Source organism: Cannabis sativa, chromosome 9 (genome assembly GCF_029168945.1).
Source record: "Cannabis sativa cultivar Pink pepper isolate KNU-18-1 chromosome 9, ASM2916894v1, whole genome shotgun sequence".
Lineage (NCBI taxonomy): Eukaryota > Viridiplantae > Streptophyta > Magnoliopsida > Rosales > Cannabaceae > Cannabis > Cannabis sativa.
Window position 1 is genome coordinate 47,122,569 of NC_083609.1, and position 20,907 is coordinate 47,143,475.

Below are 20,907 nucleotides of genomic sequence, written 5' to 3' on the forward strand. Positions count from 1 at the left end.
AAATGGTGTTTGGTAGGACATTTTTTTAACAAATCGTTCTATTGACTTTCAAGCCATGCAACACAAAATGGCCACCTTGTGGCAACTAGGTAAAGGAATGTACTGAAGGAATTGGATCCTAATCACTTTTTCTTTCAGTTCTACCACAATGTAAATATTGATCGGGTTATTGAAGGAAGTCCCTGGACTTTTGATCACGTTCCCCTAATTTTTGAGCTCTGAAAATCTAGTGAAAATCCTCGGTTGGTCACTTTGAATCGCTTGAATTTTTGAGTGCAACTGCATGAGATGACATTGGGCTTTATGTTGGCACGTGTAACTAGAGATGTTGGTAACTATATTGGAATGTTTCTTGAATCAGACCGAAGGAATTTGGAGAGAATATCTACGGATTAGAGTGAAAATTCGTATTGATTTGCCTTTAATGTAAAGACTGCTTAATTTTAGTATGAGAATTAGCAGATAATTAGGGTTTAATTTAGAATTAGACTTTTAATTATGATCTATGAATTTATGGTGATGTATTTGAATTCTAGGTGTGCTATCTATGTTATATATAAAATTTCATATTTTTCATATTTTATGTCCAGTAAAAGTAGAACATGACGTTTGGCTAATAAAGTCACTTTTTTTGTATGGTTTAGTAATTTTAGTAATACCGGGGCAACTTAGATAGACATTGGGAATGTCAGGAATATTCGAGGTATTAAGTTTGACCAAAATGCCCCTAGTTGGTAAGAATGCTTTTTGGCTTAGGCAAGGGCAAATTAGTCTTTTGCCATAAGATTTTATTTGTCCTTCAGTGATTTATAATTGAATTAGTTAATCTGAAATTAAGTTAATGAAATGTTAGATAAACATTAGGTTTTATCCTTTTTATTTAAAATAGAAAATTAGGAAAAAAAAAACACTTTCTCTCTCTCCGTTCAACTCTCTCTGTTGACCTCTCAGGAAACCAATATCAATTTAAGGTTTCTTCATCTCAATTCAGGATATTCTAGCAAGATCTTATTGATTCAATCCAAGGTAAACATCATAACTCCCTTCTGTTTGTTTTCTTAAGTTCAAAGCTAGGTTATATGCATGGAGTTAGGGTTCTATAAGTTTGAATTGTTGTTATTCCTATTTTCAGAAGTGATTTTGAGGTTATTTATGCTAGATTAAGTTGAGTTAGAGGCAGGTTGTGAGGTTTGATCAAGGTTTAAACTTAAGAGCTCAAACTTTGCTCTTTAATGGTGTTTTTAATTTTTGGGTGTATTGCTTGAATTATGCTTGTTGTGGCCTAATTAGGTGGTCTGGAGGTGCTGGTTCTTTTGGGGATTGATTTGAGTTTATTAGAGGTTTTTGTGGTCTTTGCACTGAACTGGTCAACTGGTTCAATTTGGACCTGTAGGAACTAGTCTACCGGTTCCTCCTTTGGCAATCCCCATAGAACTGGTTTTCTGTATGGGAACCGGTCTACCGGTTAGGGCATTTTACGGTACCCTAGATTTTCTTGTTTTTATGATATTTAGGGTATTTCCATGTAATCCATCGATCGAGAAGCTTTTAGTTTGATTTCATGTAACACCCTAACTAGCATAGGCGTATTACGTGATTTTAAACATACTGTGCAGCTCGTTGCTAATCAACGAGGTTTATGGAAAAACGTGATTAATTAAAATTTTTGCTTTTTAATTAAACTTGTAAAATATTTATACAAAAGACTCGGGATCCCGATTACAAAACAATTTACAAAAGTTAACTGTTTATACAAAATATATGTCGCCTCGCGACTAATTACAAAAATAGCCTCGCTGTCCCGATGATCGTACGCTCCAGGCCTAACCGCCCCGACATGTACAATCTTCACCGGCTCGCTCACGGTCCATCAGCTCTAGCCTTGCCCTTACCTACACATAAACATAGCATTGTGAGTCGACAGACTCAGTAAGAAAAGCATAATAATACTCATACATAAATCCCGGTTATGATCAGACGCCCATACCCCTGACCATAACCCTAACTGCCGTGTCCAACACGATACTGAGTCCCCCTAACTGTCGTGTCCAACACGGTACTGAGTTCTGAACGTTCATAGGGATGGTACTATTGACAAGTAACAGCCTAATCGGTCGAACCGGTCATACTCTGGCTGCTGGTCATACTCCAGCCTGTACCGACGTGTTACAATATCAGCCTAATCGGTCGAACCGGTCATACTCCGGCTGCTGGTCATACTCCAGCCTATACCGACGTGATACGTCAAATAGTACGGAACCTCCAACCTAAGTATCAGCCTAATCGGTCAAACCGGTCATACTCCGGCTCGTGGTCATACTGCAGCCTGTACCGACGTGATACAGTGTCAGCCTAATCGGTCGAACCGGTCATACTCCGACTGCTGGTCATACTCCAGCCTGTACCGACATGACACAGTTGGATGGTTCGAAGCCAACATACATATCTAATGTAATCTAACAGGCTTCCTACATGCACGCTAAACATGTAATCTACATATGCATACTGTTATACTAATCTTACCTGGATTCCGAATTCAGGTGTGCCGGTCAACCTGACTGGAACTATCTGCGCGGCGGATTACAGGCTCCTAAACCATAAAAATCACAACACTATAAGTGATACGCTAAATCACTTCTCGGGGACTTAAACTAGGAACTAAAAGTTTCCCTATCGATAAAAAGCATGGCAATACCCCAAAAAATATAAGAACGAGTAAATCTAGGGTTCCTGAAAATTCCCCAACCGGAATTCCGGTTCTGAGAATTCCTGAACCCTCATCCGAAATTTCGGTTGCACAACCAGAATTCTGGATCCTCGCAGGAACTTTTCAAAAATTCACATCTCAATCAAATCCAACCCAAATCATACAAGACCTTCCAGACCTGTTCTATAGGACCCAAATAACATTTCTAAAGCAACAAAACCACCCAGAACTCACGTAATCAAAAATCACCATTGGAGGTTCAAGATTGAGTTCAAAAACTCAAAGCTTTACCAGACCTCCAAACAGCCACTAAATCAAGCATAACTAAACCTATTTCAGCATAAATTAACACCAGAAAACACAACATAACAGTAGCAGCAACCACAGCAACGAAAATCAAAACTTTACTTTGAAAACCATAGCTTTTGAACAAAATTTCTCAAACTTGAATAAAGATAACTAGCATGCATTACTAACAGCTCAAATATCCTCAATTTAACATGCTTAAATCTCTGAAAATAACAACAACATACAGCAGCAACAACATCCATTTATCATGCATGCAATACACCATTTTCATCAAAAATTCAACAAACTTAAAGAAGAATTGCTTAGAAGCTAACCTAGCTTGAATTGAACACCAAAGAGGAATGAAATCACAAGGAAAAATCCCAAGTCCCTTGCTGCACCAAGAGGCCGAAAAGAGAGAGAGCTTTGAGAGAGAAAGAGTTTTTCCAATTTTTTCTAACTTTGTAATTTTTTTGGTAAAATGAAATAAAAAGCTACTAAACACATAACAACTTCATTTCAGCCAATATTAACATAAATAAACATATATAACTCAATTACTAAGTCCACTAAAGGACAAAATATCATTGGGGCAAAAATACCATTTTGCCCCTCCACACTAAAATAACATAAATAACACTAAAGGTGTATTTTTGGGAAATTCTAAATTCCTGGCCATTCCCGACATTCCCAATGTCTAATAAACCGTCCCAAACTACTAACATACTAAGTTGTGATTTTACTGAGCCAAACACCGAGTTCTATGTTACCGGGCACCGGAAATGCAAAATTATGAAAACTACTGACTGACATAAAATGCATCTCAGAATTCAATAATAACAGTATAAATAATTATAAATAATTCCATAATTAAACGTGATTAACTGCTAATTTCCAAATTAAACTAAGCGGTCGTTACAACGATTTCCCCCTTAAAAGGATTTCGTCCCCGAAATCTAACCTGAATAACTCTGGATATTGAGCTCTCATATCTGACTCTAGCTCCCAGGTGGCTTCCTCCACCTTGCTGTTTCTCCAGAGAACTTTGACCAATGCTATGGTCTTATTCCGAAGGACTTTATCCTTTCTATCCAGGATCTGCACTGGCTGTTCTTCGTAAGTCATATATCTCTGCAGTTCTAGGCTCTCATAACTGAGTAAATGAGAGGGATCTGAAACGTATTTTCTCAACATTGAGACATGGAATACGTTGTGAACTGCTGATAAGGCTGGAGGCAACGCTAACCGGTATGCCACTTCACCTATCTTCTCGAGAATCTCGAAAGGTCCTGTAAATCTAGGGCATAACTTGCCTCTTTTCCCGAAACGTTTGATCCCCTTCATTGGAGACACTCGTACAAACACGTGGTCCCCTACTTGGAACTCAACATCTCTGCGTTTCGGATCTGCGTAACTCTTCTGTCTACTCTGTGAGGCAAGCATTCTAGATTTTATCTTCTCTATTGCCTCATTGGTCCGCTTCACTGACTCCGAACCTAAGTACTTCCTATCCCCTGTCTCATCCCAGTGGATGGGAGACCTACACTTCCTACCATATAACAGTTCATAGGTAGCCATCCCTATCATACTCTGATAACTACTGTTGTAAGAAAATTCTATCAACGGTAGATATTTATTCCAAGAGCCTTCAAAATCCATAACACAGGCTCGTAACATGTCCTCCAATATCTGAATTGTCCTTTCGGACTGACCATCTGTCTGAGGATGGAATGCTGTACTGAATTTCAGCTTTGTACCCATTGCTCGTTGCAAACTCTGCCAAAATTTGGAGGTGAACTTCGGATCCCTATCCGAAACTATAGACTTTGGTACCCCGTGAAGTCTTACAATCTCTCTGACATACAATTCTGCCAACTGATCCACTGTAAACGTTGTTCTAACAGGCAGAAAATGAGCAGATTTTGTGAATCGATCCACCACTACCCAGATGGAATCAAACAAACCCGTGGTCCTAGGTAACCCGACCACAAAATCCATCGTGATATCTTCCCACTTCCATTCAGGTAGGGTTAGAGGCTGCAACAACCCTGCTGGTCTCTGATGTTCAGCCTTAATCTGCTGACAAGTGAGGCACCTCGATATGAATTCTACCAAATTCTTCTTCATACCGCTCCACCAGAAGTACGGTTTAAGATCTTGGTACATCTTAGTGGTGCCGGGATGCAGAGAATAAGGGGTAGAATGAGCCTCCTCAAAGATCTCATTCCTGAGTTCCACACTACTCGGAACACAAACCCTAGATTTATACAGAAGCCTTCCGTTGTCTGACACCGAAAAGTCCCTGGCTTGACCAGTCAAAACCTCTTCTCTGATTTTCACTAACTCTGGATCTGTCATCTGAGCGGTTTTAATTCTATCCAACAGATCAGATTGCAGTGTTAAGTTGTGAAGCTGACCTACCACAAACTCAATGCTGGATCTAACCATGTCTTCTGCTAGCTGAGGTGAGATGTGAACCATGCTAGCCATCTGCCCGGGACCCTTTCTGCTCAGGGCATCGGCCACTACATTGGCCTTCCCAGGGTGATAGAGAATCTCACAGTCGTAATCTTTCACTAATTCCAACCAACGTCTCTGTCTCATGTTCAAATCTTTCTGAGTAAAGAAATACTTGAGACTTTTATGGTCGGTATAGATTTCACACCTTTCTCCGTAAAGGTAATGCCGCCAAATCTTCAATGCAAAAACCACCGCGGCCAATTCTAGATCATGAGTCGGGTATCGCTGTTCGTAATCCTTTAACTGACGGGAGGCATAAGCGATGACCCGATCGGCTTGCATCAACACACACCCCAGACCCTGTCTGGATGCATCACAATAAACTACAAACTTCTCATTGTCTGAAGGCAAAGCTAGCACTGGAGCGGTAATCAACCTCTGTTTCAGTTCCTGAAAACTAGCTTCGCACTTGTCCGACCAGACAAACTGCTGATTCTTCTTTGTAAGTTCGGTTAAGGGCATTGAAATTTTTGAGAACCCTTCCACGAACCTACGGTAATGCCCAGCTAAACCCAAGAAGCTTCTGATCTCTGTCACTGTCTTCGGTCTCGGCCAATCCCTGACGGATTCTATCTTCCCGGGATCCACCTTGATTCCATCTTTGCTGACGATGTGCCCTAAGAAGGACACCTGAGATAGCCAGAATTCACATTTCTTGAACTTGGCATAAAGCTTGTGTTCCCGAAGCCGTTGCAGTACCATCTGAAGATGTAACTCATGCTCCTCTTCTGATTGAGAGTACACAAGGATGTCGTCGATAAACACAATCACACAGATATCGAGGAAATCCTTGAATACTCTATTCATCAAGTCCATGAATGCTGCAGGAGCTTTGGTTCGTCCAAATGACATAACCAGAAATTCATAATGTCCATACCTCGTACCATTAGCCGTTTTAGGAATGTCCTCCTCTCGGATTCTCAACTGATGATAACCCGAGCGGAGATCAATCTTAGAAAAGGCCGTCTTCCCCTGAAGCTGATCGAACAAATCATCGATCCTAGGTAATGGATATTTATTCTTCACTGTTAGCTTGTTCAATTCTCTGTAATCGATGCACATCCTCATAGTCCCATCTTTCTTCTTGACGAATAAAACTGGGGCTCCCCAGGGTGACACACTGGGCCGAATAAACCCGATGTCAAGCAACCTCTGGAGCTGAATCTTTAATTCTTTAAGTTCAGCTGGAGCCATTCTATATGGGGCTTTGGAAATCGGTTCCACCCCTGGTGCCAAATCTATCACGAAGTCAATCTCCCGCTGAGGTGGTAACCCTGGAAGTTCTTCGGGAAAAACATCTAAAAATTCTCGAACCACCTTGATGTCCTCTGGCCGAATGGTATCTGGCCGAGTGGTGTCCACCACCACGGCCAGAAACCCTAAACATCCACCATGCAATAATTCTCTAGCTGACATGGCCGAAATCATCGGCATTCGAGATCCCCGAATTGAACCAACAAACACAAAAGGTTCTTTACTTTCCGGTTGGAAGATCACCATCTTCCTTTTGCAATCAATACTCGCCGAATATTTAGATAGGAAATCCATTCCTAAAATAATATCGAACTCTACTAGGCTCATCTCTATCAAGTCAGCACTTAATTCTCTACCATCTATTCTGATCGGCATAGACCTAATCCACCTTTTGAAGATAACTAACTAACTCTCCGCCAGGTAATAGGGTTCCAAACCCTGATTCATATCTATCATACGGTCTATCCAATTTACTAAAGACTCTGGCTGCCACATAAGAATGTGTAGCCCCAGAATCAAACAGCACTGAGTAAAACGAGTTATTAACTGAAAGCTGACCTGTTACAACTAAGGGGCTGGCATCTGCATCAGCCTGAGTGATGGCGAACACCCTAGCTGGAGTGGGTATCGCCGGAGCCCTCGGTGCCTCTGAGCGGAGCTGGGGACAATCTCTCTTGAAGTGTCCTGGCATGCCACAGTGAAAGCATCCCTGACCTTTGCATTCACCCTGATGGTGCCTTTTGCAGCTGGGGCACTCGGGATAGGAGAACCGGGTCTCTACACCACTAGGACGGCTACCTCTATTCTGGTTCCCCCGGAACCTCTTGTTCTGACTCGAGCCTCCGGCAGTGGATGCTCTCCTCTTCTGGTCCATGGCCGAACCACTACTCCCCCTGCTAAAGCCTGATGCAGGAGGGGTAGGAGCCCCGCCACTCGCTGGAGTACTAGCCGACTCCGACATACACCCAACTGCGCCCTCAGCTCGCAGTGCCTTCTCCACCATCTCAGCATAGGTGGTCTTGTCGTCAGTGGTGATCATCAAATCATGTTTAATCTTTGCATTTAACCCGTCCAGGTACTTCTCTTTCTTGCTGAAGTCGGTTGGCACTATTCCCGAGGCTAACCTCGCCAACCGGTCAAACTGAGTAGTATACTCGGTCACGCTTATATTCTCTCGCTGGGTCAGGTGGGTGAACTCTTTCCTCTTAGCGCTTCTGACCGCCTCGTTATAATACTTTGCGTTAAAGAGTTCCTGGAACCTTTCCTAGGTCATGGTGGTAACGTCATGGATCTGAGACACCATGTCCCACCAGACCAGAGCGTCTTCCTAGAACTGGAAAGTGGCACACACCACTCTGTCATTACCGGTGACACCCATAAAGTTCAAAATTTTGGTGATCACCGTTAGCCACTGTTCGGCCTTCATCACATCTGGACCTCCCACAAAGACCGGAGGTGCTTGCTTCCGGAACTGTTCATACAAAGGTTCCAATCTGTTGGCCGCCACCACTATTTCGGCCTGAGCAGCAGGGGCGGGTGCCACAGGAACTTGTGGCACAGGCACTGCAGGAGCACCCTGCTGCCTCAATCTCTGTATCTCGAGGTCTTGCTCTTCAATTCTGGCTTGCATTTCAGCAAACCTAACCTCCCAATTCTGGGCTCCCTGATCGGCTTGGGGAGCCTGGGCAGCCTGTGGCGGGTTCTCATCACCCCGACCACGAGCCCTGCCCCTGGGACCTCTACCTCGGCCCCTAGCTGGTGGGGGAAACTGAGCTCCCTGACCTTGATTCGACCCCACTGAATTGCCCTGGCTCCTGGTAGTCCGCCTGGCGTCCATCTAGTCGGAACCGCCTGCGAAACCAAGAGTTGGCATATCAGGTCGTATTCAAGGAGAGCTTACTAATGCCGCTTAATTTGGAAATTAAAATCGAAACATGCGCCTATTCTACTATCAGGCTACTAACATGCTTCCTATCAGGCTTTTCTTATTCATAAAATAAATAAATAAACTACTAAAGCAATAAAGGCTTACTGAACCGTAGAACGAGTTAACTGCTGATGATGATTGTACATGTCGTGACGATCTTCGGAAGACAACCTGGCGGCTCTGATGCCAAATTGTAACACCCTAACTAGTATAGGCGTATTACGTGAATTTAAACATATTGTGCAGCTCGTTGCTAATCAACGAGGTTTATGGAAAAACATGATTAATTAAAATTTTTGCTTTTTAATTAAACTTGTAAAATATTTATACAAAAGACTCGGGATCTCGATTACAAAACCATTTACAAAAGTTAACTGTTTATACAAAATATATGTCGCCTCGCGACTAATTACAAAAATAGCCTCGCTGTCCCGATGATCGTACGCTCCAGGCCTAACCGCCCCGACATGTACAATCTTCACCGGCTCGCTCACGGTCCATCAGCTCTAGCCTTGCCCTTACCTACACATAAACATAGCACTATGAGTCGACAGACTCAGTAAGAAAAGCATAATAATACTCATACATAAATCCCGGTTATGATCAGACGCCCATACCCCTGACCATAACCCTAACTACCGTGTCTAACATGATACTGAGTCCCCCTAACTGCCGTGTCCAACACGGTACTGAGTTCTGAACGTTCATAGGGACGGTACTATTGACAAGTAACAGCCTAATCGGTCGAACCGGTCATACTCCGACTGCTGGTCATACTCCAGCCTGTACCGACGTGTTACAGTATCAGCCTAATCGGTCGAACCGGTCATACTCCGGCTGCTGGTCATACTCCAACCTGTACCGACGTGATACGTCAAATAGTACGGAACCTCCAACCTAAGTATCAGCCTAATCGGTCGAATCAGTCATACTCTGGCTACTGGTCATACTCCAGCCTGTACCGACGTGATACAGTGTCAGCCTAATCGGTCGAACCTGTCATACTCCGGCTGCTAGTCATACTCCAGCCTGTACCGACGTGACACAGTTGGATAGTTTGAAGCCAACATACATATCTAATGTAATCTAACAGGCTTCCTACATGCACGCTAAACATGTAATCTACATATGCATACTGTTATACTAATCTTACCTGGATTCTGAATTCGGTGTGTGCCGGTCAACCTGACTGGAACTATCTGCGCGGCGGATTACAGGCTCCTAAACTATAAAAATCACAACACTATAAGTGATACGCTAAATCACTTCCCAGGGACTTAAACTAGGAACTAAAAGTTTCCCTATCGATAAAAAGCATGGCAATACCCCAAAAAACATAAAAAAGAGTAAATCTAGGGTTCCTGAAAATTCCCCAACCGGTAGATCGGTTCTGCAACCGGAATTCCGGTTTCCGAGAATTTCGACCCTCATCCGAATTCCGGTTGCACAACCGAATTCCCGGCTCGCAGAACTTTTCAAAAATTCACATCTCAATCAAATCCAACCCAAATCATACAAGACGTTCCAGACCTGTTCTATAGTACCCAAATAACATTTCTAAAGCAACAAAACCACCCAGAACTCACAGAATCAAAAATCACCATTGGAGGTTCATGATTGAGTTCAAAAACTCAAAGCTTGACCAGTCCTCCAAACAGCCACTAAATCAAGCATAACTAAACCTATTTCAGCATAAATTAATACCAGAAAACACAACATTACAGTAGCAGCAACCACAGGAACGAAAATCAAAACTTTACTTTGAAAACCATAGCTTTCGAACAAAATTTCTCAAACTTGAATAAAGATAACTAGCATGCATTACTAACAGCTCAAATATCCTCAATTTAACATGCTTAAATCTCTGAAAATAACAACAACATACAACAGCAACAACATCCATTTATCATGCATGCAATACACCATTTTCATCAAAAATTGAACAAACTTAAAGAAGAATTGCTTAGAAGCTAACCTAGCTTGAATTGAACACCAAAGAGGAATGAAATCACAAGGAAAAATCCCAAGTCCCTTGCTGCACCAGGAGGCGGAAAAGAGAGAGAGCTTTGAGAGAGAAAGAGTTTTTCCAATTTTTTCTAACTTTGTAATTTTTTTGGTAAAATGAAATAAAAAGCTACTAAACACATAACAACTTCATTTCAGCCAATATTAACATAAATAAACATATATAACTCAATTACTAAGTCCACTAAAGGACAAAATATCATTGGGGCAAAAATACCATTTTGCCCCTCCACACTAAAATAACATAAATAACACTAAAGGGGTATTTTTAGGAAATTCTAAATTCCCGGCCATTCCCGACATTCTCAATTTCTAATAAACCGTCCCAAACTACTAACATACTAAGTTGTGATTTTACTGAGCCAAACACTGAGTTCCATGTTACCGGGCACCGGAAATGTAAAATTATGAAAACTACTGACTGACATAAAATGCATCTCAGAATTCAATAATAACAGTATAAATAATTATAAATAATTCCATAATTAAACGTGATTAACTGCTAATTTCCAAATTAAACTAAGTGGTCTTTACATTTCAAGTCCCCAAAAAGTGATTTAGCATGTCACTCATCAGTTTTGCAAATATTGTGACCTAAGGGCTTGTAAACTATCGAGCAGTTGTTCCACTTAGGTTGACCGTCACACCTGAATTCGGAAAAAAGGTAAGATTAGTATAATGATATGCATATGTGATTACATGTTTAACGTACATGTTTATGATTAGCTGTTAGATTACATTAGAATAGCGGTATCAGTATATTTAGAATATTATTGGATACCGATAAATGTATGTTTAGCATAAGTATTTATTGACACTATGACATCAGTACGACTAGAGTACCGAGTATAGGTTGATATTATGGTCGATAGTACTGTCGTATGAACGGTCTTGACTCAGTACCGTGTAGGACGCGGGGAAGGATTATGGTTGGGTGTATGGGTGCCTAATTGTAATCAGGTTTATATTTATGTTATGATTATGCTTTTCTTACTGAGTCTATCGACTCACAGTTATTATATGTATGTGTAGGTAAGGGCAAAGCTAGGTTGAACAACAATGAGTGCGAGCAGATGAAGATCGTACATGTCGGGTCGGTTAGGCCTGGAGCGTACGATCTTTGTGACAGCAAGCTGTATTTTGAATGGTCACTAGGCGACAACTTTTGTATCGAATGTTTTGTATTACGATAGTAAATATCTTAAATACAAAAGATATTTATTTTCATTTAAAGATTAATTAAATAAAAGTTTTAATAAATCACAATTTTCAACAAACCCGTTGATTAGCAACAGATTGCACAATTAATATTAAATAACGACAACAGGCCTAAACTAGTAGTGTGTTACAATTCGGTATTAGAGCCACCAGGTTGTCTTCCGAAGATTGTCGCGACATGTACAATCATCATCAAAGATAAGCTCGACTCACGGTTCAGTAAGCCTTTATTGTTTAGTAGTTTGCTTTATTAGTATGTTATAAGAAAAAGCTGATAGGAAGCATGTTAGTAGCCTGATAGCTGAATAGGTGCATGTTTTAATTTCTAAAATAAGCAGTAATTAGTAATTTATTCTTGACCATGATCTGACTAGGCTAGTGCTTTGTTTTGCGGGTTGTTCTATTAGAATGGACGCCAGGCAGAACACGAGAAGCCAGGGAAATTTGGTCTGATCCAGTGGCAGTCAGGGAGTTCAGTTTCCCTCGAACATTCGTGGCTGAGGCAGAGGCCCACGAAGCAGGGCACGTGGTTGGGGAGATGTTAACCCACCACTGGCTGCCAAAGATTGGAAAAATAGGTTTGCAACATAGCAAGCCAAAATTAATGAACAAGACGAAGAGATCAGGCGTTTGAGGCTACAAGGTGCTCTTGCACTGCCTGCTCCTAAAATGCAGGTGGCCATTATCCCTGTTGTGTAGGCAGGGCCAGTTTCTGCTATGAACCAGATGAAACCACTGTACAAAAGGTTTCGCAAGCAGGCACCTCCAGTCTTTTTGGGAGGTCCAGATGTGATGAAAGTCGAACAATGGCTGACTGTTATTACAGGGATCCTAAACTTTATGGGTGTCACCAGCAATGATGGAGTGGCTTGTGCCACATTCCAGTTCTAAGAAGATGCTCTAGTCTGGTGGGATATGGTGGCTCTTACTCGGGATGTCACTACCATCACCTGGGAAGAGTTTTAGGAGTTATTTAATGTGAAGTATTACAACGAGGTAGTGAGAAGTGCAAAGAGAGAAGAATTCACTCAGCGAATTCAGAAAGAGAATATGACTGTTACAGAGTATACATCCCAGTTTGATAGATTGGCTAGGTTGTGCCAACTGACTTCAATAATAAAGAAAAGTATATGGGTGGACTGAACCCTAAAATTAAACATGATTGATGATCAGAACCGATGATCATACCACTTATGCTGATATGGTGAAAAAAGCACTACGAGCTGAAGGCGCAGTTGAGTGCATCTAGGAGTCCCAAGGGACAGGTTGTTGGTGCAGCCACTGCTCCTCCTACTTCTTGTTATGGTGGGGGTGATAGTGACTCGATCATCGATTACAAAAGAAAGGCACCATCTGCACCTGGTGGCTCAAATCAGAATAAGAGGTTCCCTCAAAACCAGAGTCGTGGAAACTATCAGGGTACTTCTGAAACCCGGTACACTTACCTGGAATGTTCCAACTGTAAGAAGCATCATCTGGGTGAGTGTAAAGGGGGAAGATGTTTCCAGTGTAGTTTGCATGGACACTAAAAAAGAGATTGCCCGCAACTCAAGAAAGAATAGTAAAATACAGAAGCAAAACCTGTTCTAGCAAGGGTGTTTACTCTTACTCAGGCTGATGCAGAAGCTAGTCCCTTGATTATTAGAGGTCAGCTCTCAGTTAAAAACTCTTATTTCTCTATAATATTTTATTTTGCGGCCACTCATTCATATGTGGCTGCCAGAATTCTTGATAAATTAGGTAGACCGTTTGATAGTTTTGATAAAGGGTTTGGAACCCTACTGCATGGCGGAGAATTAATTATCTCCAAAAGGTGGGTTAGGTCTATGCCGATCAGAATTGAGGATAGGGATTTGAGTGCTGATTTAGTAGAATTGGACTAAGAAGATTTTGATATCATACTTGGAATGGATTTCTTGTCCAAGTATTCTATTAGTATTGATTGTAAGCAGAAAATGGCAATCTTCCAACCCAAGGGCGATGAACCATTTGTATTTGTGGGATTAGTTCAGGGATCCCAAATTCCAGTAATCTCGATATTGAAAGCTAGGGTTTTGTTACAAGATGGATGCCTAGGGTTTCTAGCAGTGGTATTGGATACCACATGGCCTGAATCAAGCTAAAGATCCGAATTGATAAAGATCTGAGAAGAGGTTTTAGCTGGTCATGCTAAAGATTTTATAGTGTCAGGTAAAGGGATGCTATTGTTCAAAACCAGAGTGTGTGTACCAAAAAATATAGAGCTTAGAAATGAGATCCTCGAGGAAGCTCATATGTAACACCCTAACTATCTTAGGCGTATTACGTGATTTTTAAACGTACTGTGCAGCTCGTTGCTAATCAACGAGGTTTAAGGAAAAACGTGATTAATTAAAATTTTGCTTTTTAATTAAATTTATAAACCATATTACAAAAGACTCGGGATCCCGATTATAAAATCATTTACAAAAAGTTTCAACTGTTTAACTGTTACATAAAATAAAAGTCGTCTAACGACCAGTTACAAAAATTCACTTTTTGCCGTCCCGAGGATCGTACGCTCCAGGCCTAACCGCCCCGACATGTACAATCTCATAAGCTCGCTCACGGTCCATCAGCTACAGCCTTGCCTTTACCTACACATGAACGTAAACTGTGAGTCGACAGACTCAGTAAGAAAAGCATAATAATACTCATACATAATACTAACTGCCGTGTCCAACACGACATCGAGTCCCGCCATCGCCATGTCCAACATGGTAATCGAGCCACTACCGCCATGTCCAACATGGTACCGAGTTTTGAACGTTCACAGGACAAGTACTATTGACAAGTATCCTCCCGATCGGCCGAACCGGCCATACTCCGCCGCCGGTCATACTCCACCGTACCGACGGGATAGGTCAATAAAGACCGAACCACCAACCAAATGTCGACTGACGGTCACAACTGTCATACTCCGCCGTCGGTCATACTCCAGCCTGTACCGACGTGACAGGGTTGGATGGTTCGAAGCCTATATACATAACTAATGTAATCTAGCAGGCTTCCTACATGCACGCTAAACATGTAATCTACATATGCATACTGTTATACTAATCTTACATGGATTCCGATTTCAGGTCAACCTGACTGAACTAAAGTGAGCGGTAATTATCGGCTCCTAAACCATAAAAATCACAACGCTATAAGTGACACGCTAAATCACTTCCCGGGCTAAAACTTGGAACTAAAAGTTTCCCTATCGATAAAAAGCATGGCAATACCCCTAAAAACATAAAAACGAGGAAAACTAGGGTTTCGAAAATTCTCAACCCAGAGACCGTTGCCCAACCGAATCTCGGCTCGGGAATTATCGGACACCCATCCGAATTCCGCTGCACAATCGGGCCCCAGCCATTCCTCAGAATTTTTCAAAAATTCATAACTCGATCAATTCTAACCCAAATCATGCAAGATCTTCCAGACCTATTAAATATGCCCCAAATAACCACTCAAAGGCAACAAATTCACCCAGAACTCACAGAATCACAAAACACCATTAAAGACCAAGCTTTGAGTTCCAAAACTCAAACTTGGTTAAAATCCACTAACATGCAATCAAGCTAGATCAAACCTACATAAATATGCATAACTAAGCCTCTGAAAATGAAAATAATCAACCACAGCAAGTAAATTACAGATTCAACATATATTTTCAAAATTCATGCTCTTGAACTAAAAACTCCCAAAACTTGTTTCCAAGTAACCATCATGCATACACTAGCTCTAAATTACTTAAAAATAGCAAGATTTAAACTTTAGCAAACAACAACAAATCACAGCAGCAAGAACTTCAAATTAACATGCATTTACTCAACTTTTTATCAAAAATTCCAAGAAAACATAGAAGGACAAGTTCAAGGATCTTACCAACAATTGAATTACACTTAAAATGGTTGAAAAAAAGATTGAATTGATGAGAAAATACCCCACTTCTAATACACCAAGCCGAGAGAGAGAGAGAGAGTTTAGTAGGTTCTTTTCTAACTTTTCTAACTTTGATTTTTGATAAAATGAATAAAAGTTAAGTAATATAAATCAACTCCATTTCAGCCAAATATACCATGAAATAAACATTTAATTTTTCAAATAAAAAGTCACTAAAAGACAAAAAGTCATTGGGGCAAAAAGACCATTTTGCCCCTCCACCATAAAATCACATAATCACACTAAAGGGGTATTTTAGGGAAATTCTAAATTCCCGGCCATTCCCGACATTCCCAATGTCTAAAACCCGTCCCCAAACTACTAACATACTAAGTTGTGATTTCTACTGAGCCAAACGCCGAGTTCCAAAATACCGGGCACCAGAAATACAAAATATGAAAAACTACTGATAACGTAATCATGCATTTCTGAATTCCATAAATAACCGTAATAAATTATTTAAATAGCTATAAATAATTTCATAATTAATCATAAACAACTGCTAATTTCCAAATTAACTAAGCGGGCTTTACAACTATCCCCCTTTAAAAGGATTTCGTCCCGAAATCTAACCTCGAATAACTCGGATATCGAGCTCTCATATCCGACTCTAGCCCCAGTGGGCCTCTTCCACCTTACTGTTTCTCCAGAGAACCTTGACCAATGCTATGGTCTTATTCCGAAGGACTTTATCCTTTCTATCCAGGATCTGCACTGGTTGTTCCTCATAAGTCATATCTGGCTGAAGCTGAAGACTCTCATAACTGAGTATGTGAGAGGGGTCTGAAACGTATTTTCTCAACATCGAGACATGGAATACGTTGTGCACTGCTGATAAGGCTGGAGGCAATGCTAACCGATATGCCACTTGACCTATCTTCTCGAGAATCTCAAAAGGTCCTGTAGAATTCTGTGGCATAACTTGCCTCTTTTCCCGAAACGTTTAATCCCCTTCATCTAGAGATACTCGTAAAAACACATGGTCCCCTACTCGAACTCAACATCTCTGCGTTTCTGGACTGCGTAACTCTCTCCGTCTACTCGTGAGGCAAGCATTCTAGCTTTTATTTTCTCTATTGCCTCGTTGGTCCGCCTCGAACCGACTCGGGACCTGCATTTCCTCTCCCTCGTCTCATCCCAAAGGATAGGGGATCTACACTTTCTACCGTACACCATAGGGAGCCATCCCTATCGTACTCCGATAACCTCGTTGTTGTACGAAAATTTATCAACGTAGATATTTACTCCATGAGCCTTCAAAGTCCATAACACAAAGCTCTCAACATGTCCTCCAATATCCGAATTGTCCTTTCTGGACCGACCATCCGTCCGAGGATGGAATGCCGTACCGAATTTTAGCTTTGTACCCATTGCCCGTTGCAAACTCGCCAAAATTTGGAGGTAAACTTCGATCCCCTCGTCCGAAACTATAGACTTCGTACCCCGTGAAGTCTCACTATCTCTCCGACATATAACTCGCCAACCGATCCACCGTAAATGTTGTTCTAACCGGCAGTAAAATGAGCGATTTCGTAAATCGATCCACCACTACCCGCATGGAATCAAAGAAACCCGTGGGCCTAGGTAACCCGACCACAAAATCCATCTTAATATCTTCCCATTTCCATTCTCGGTGGTTAGAGGCTGCAACAACCCCGTCTTGGTCTCTCGATGTTCACCCCTTAATCCGCCGACACGTGAGGCATCTCGATACGAATTCTACCAAATTCTTCTTCATACCGCTCCACCGAAGTACGGCTTTCAAATCTTGGTACATCTTGGTGGTGCCGGGATGCGTAGAATACGGGTAGAATGAGCCTCCTCAAAGATCTCATTTCTCGCTCCACACTCGTTCGAACACAAACCCCGGCTTTATACAAATGCATCCCACTATCCGACACCGAAAAGTCCTTGGCTTCGACCAGCCAACACCTCATCTCGATGTTCACTAACTCTGATCTTTCATCCGAGCGACCTTTATTCTTTCCAATAGATCGATTGCGCCGTTAAGTTGTGAAGCCGACCTACCACAAACTCAATGCCGGATCTAACCATATCCTCCGGCAAATTCGAGGTGAGATCCGAATCATACTAGCTACTTGCCCGGACCCTTTCTCGCTCGTACCTGGCCACTACATTGGCTTTTCCGGATGATAGGGGATCTCACAATCGTAATCCTTCACTAATTCCAACCAACGCCTTTGTCTCATGTTCAAATCTTTCGAGTAAAGAAATACTTGAGACTTTTATGGTCGTATAGATCTCACACTTCTCCCCGTAAAGGTAATGCCGCCAAATCTTCAAAAAACCATCGCGCCAATTCTAAATCATGAGTCGGTATCACTGCTCATAATCCTTTAACCGACGGGGAGGCATAAGCGATGACCCGATCGGCTTGCATCAATACACACCCCAAACCCCGTTTGGATGCGTCACAAGAGACTACGAACTTTTCCTCGTCCGAAGGCAAAGCTAGTACGGAGCAAGAATCAATCTCCGCTCAGCCTCGAAAGCTAGCTTCGCAATTATCCGACCAAATAAACCGCCGATTCTTCTTTGTAAGCTCCTGCTAGTGGGCATTGAGATTTTGGAGAACCCCTCCACGAACTCACGTAAGACCCACTTAATCCCAAGAAGCTTCGATCTCCGTCACCGTCTTCGGTCTCGCCAATCCCCGACGGATTCAATCTTCCCGGATCCACCTTGATCCCATCTTTACTCACAATGTGCCCTAGGAAGGACACCCGAGACAACCGTAACTCACATTTCTTGAACTTGGCGTAAAGCTTATGTTCTCGAAGTCGCGCACTTCATCCGAAGATGTAACTCATGCTCCTCTTCCGATTGAGAGTACACGAGGATGTCGTCGATAAACACAATCACACGTATATCGAGGAAATCCTTGAATACTCTATTCATCGTGTCCATGAATGTTTGCAGAGCATTGGTTAGTCCGAATGACATAACCAAACTCGTAATGTCCATACCTAAGGCGAAAGCCGTCTTTGGAATGTCCTCCTCTCGATTCTCAACTCGATGATAACCCGAACGGAGATCAATCTTAGAAAAGACCGTCTTCCCCGAAGCCGATCGAACAAGTCATCGATCCTAGGTAATGGATATTTATTCTTCACCGTCGCCTTGTTCAATTCCCCGTAGTCGATGCACATCCTCATAGATCCATCCTTCTTCGACGAACAAAACCGGCTCCTGTGGTGACACACCGGGCCGAATGAACCCTATGTCAAGCAACCCTTGAGCCGAATCTTTAATTCCTTAAGTTCAAATTTCGGAGCCATCCTATACGGGCTTTGGAAACTCGGTTCCACCCCGGTGCCAAGTCAATCACAAAATCAATCTCCCGCCGAGGTGGTAACCCCGGGAAGTTCTTCGGAAAACGTCCAAAAATTCCCCGAACCACTCGATGTCTTCTCGGCCGAATGGTATCCGGCCGAGTGGTGTCCACCACCACGCCGAAAACCCTAAGCACCCGCCGTGCAACAATTCTCTCGCTGACATAGCCGAGATCACCGGGATCCGAGATCCCTGAACTGAACCCACGAATACAATCGGTTCTTCACTTTCCGGTTGGAAGATTACCATTTTCCTTATACAATCAATGCTCGCCGAATATTTAGATAGGAAATCCATTCCTAAAATAATATCAAATTCGACTAAACTCATCTCTATCAGATCAGCGCTTAACTCTCTACCATCTATCCCGACGCATAGACCTAATCTACCTATCGGAGATAACCAATTCTCCGCCAGGTAAGGTGGTTCCAAACCCCGATTCATATCTATCATAGGTCTACCCACTTACTAAAGACTGCCGCCACATAAGAATGGTAGCCCCGTAATCAAACAAAGACTGAATATAGCGAGTTGTTAATGTAAAGCCGACTCCGTGACAACCGATGGGCCGGCATCCGCATCGGGCCTCGCGTGATAGCGAATACCCCGTCGGGAGTGGGTATCGCCGGAGCTTGCCCTCCGGCCCAGGGCCGGGGACATTCCCCTCTGAAGTGTCCGGCATGCCACAATGAAAGCATCCCCGACCTTTGACCACCCCGATGGTGCCTCGCAATGGTGGGCACTCGGGATAGGAGAATCGGTCTCATTACCACCGACGACTCCTGCTTTGGTTCCCCCGAACCTCTTGTTCGACTCGAGCCACCGAGCGTGGGTGCCCTCTTCCTTCCGGTCAATGGCCGAAACACTACTCCCCGCTATACCTCGATGTAGGAGGGCAGAGCCCGCCACTCACCGAGTAATCGGCCGATTCTCGACATACACCCCATCGCGCCCCTCGCAAGGCTCTCTCCACCATCCGAGCATAGGTGGTACCGTCGTCGGTGGTGATCATCAGTCATGCCCGATCTTGGGATTCAACCCGTCCAGCATACTTCTCCTTCTGCCGAAGCCTGCCTAAGACAATTCCCGAGGCTAACCTCGCCAACCGATCAAACCGAGTAGTATACTCGGACGCTCATGTTCTCCCGCCGGGTCGTGTGAACGAACTCTTTCCTCTTGGCGCTTCGACCGCCTCATTGTAATACTTTGCATTAAAGAGTTCCCGGAACCTTTCCCAGTCATGGTGGTGACGTCATGGATCCGAGACACCATGTCCCACCATACTGTGGCGTCCTCCCGAAACCGAAACGTGGCGCACACCACTGCGCGACGGCGGACGCCCATGAAGTTCAAAATCTTGGTGATCACCGTCGCCCACTGCTCGGCTTTCATCACGTCCGACTCCCAAGACCGGCCAGGCTGCTCGAACCGCCTGCGTCGCAGGTTCCAATCTACGGGCCGCCACCACTATCTCGCCCGGGTAGCAGAAGGTGTGCCACCGGAACTACAGCACCGGAACCCGCAGAGCACCGCCGTCTCAACCTCTCGAATCTCGAGGTCTTGTTCTTCGATCCGGCTTGCATCTCCGCAAACCGTAACTCCCGCCCGGGCTCCCCGACGGGCCGGGAGCCCGGGCAGCCCGTGGCGGTTCTCATCACCCCGGCCA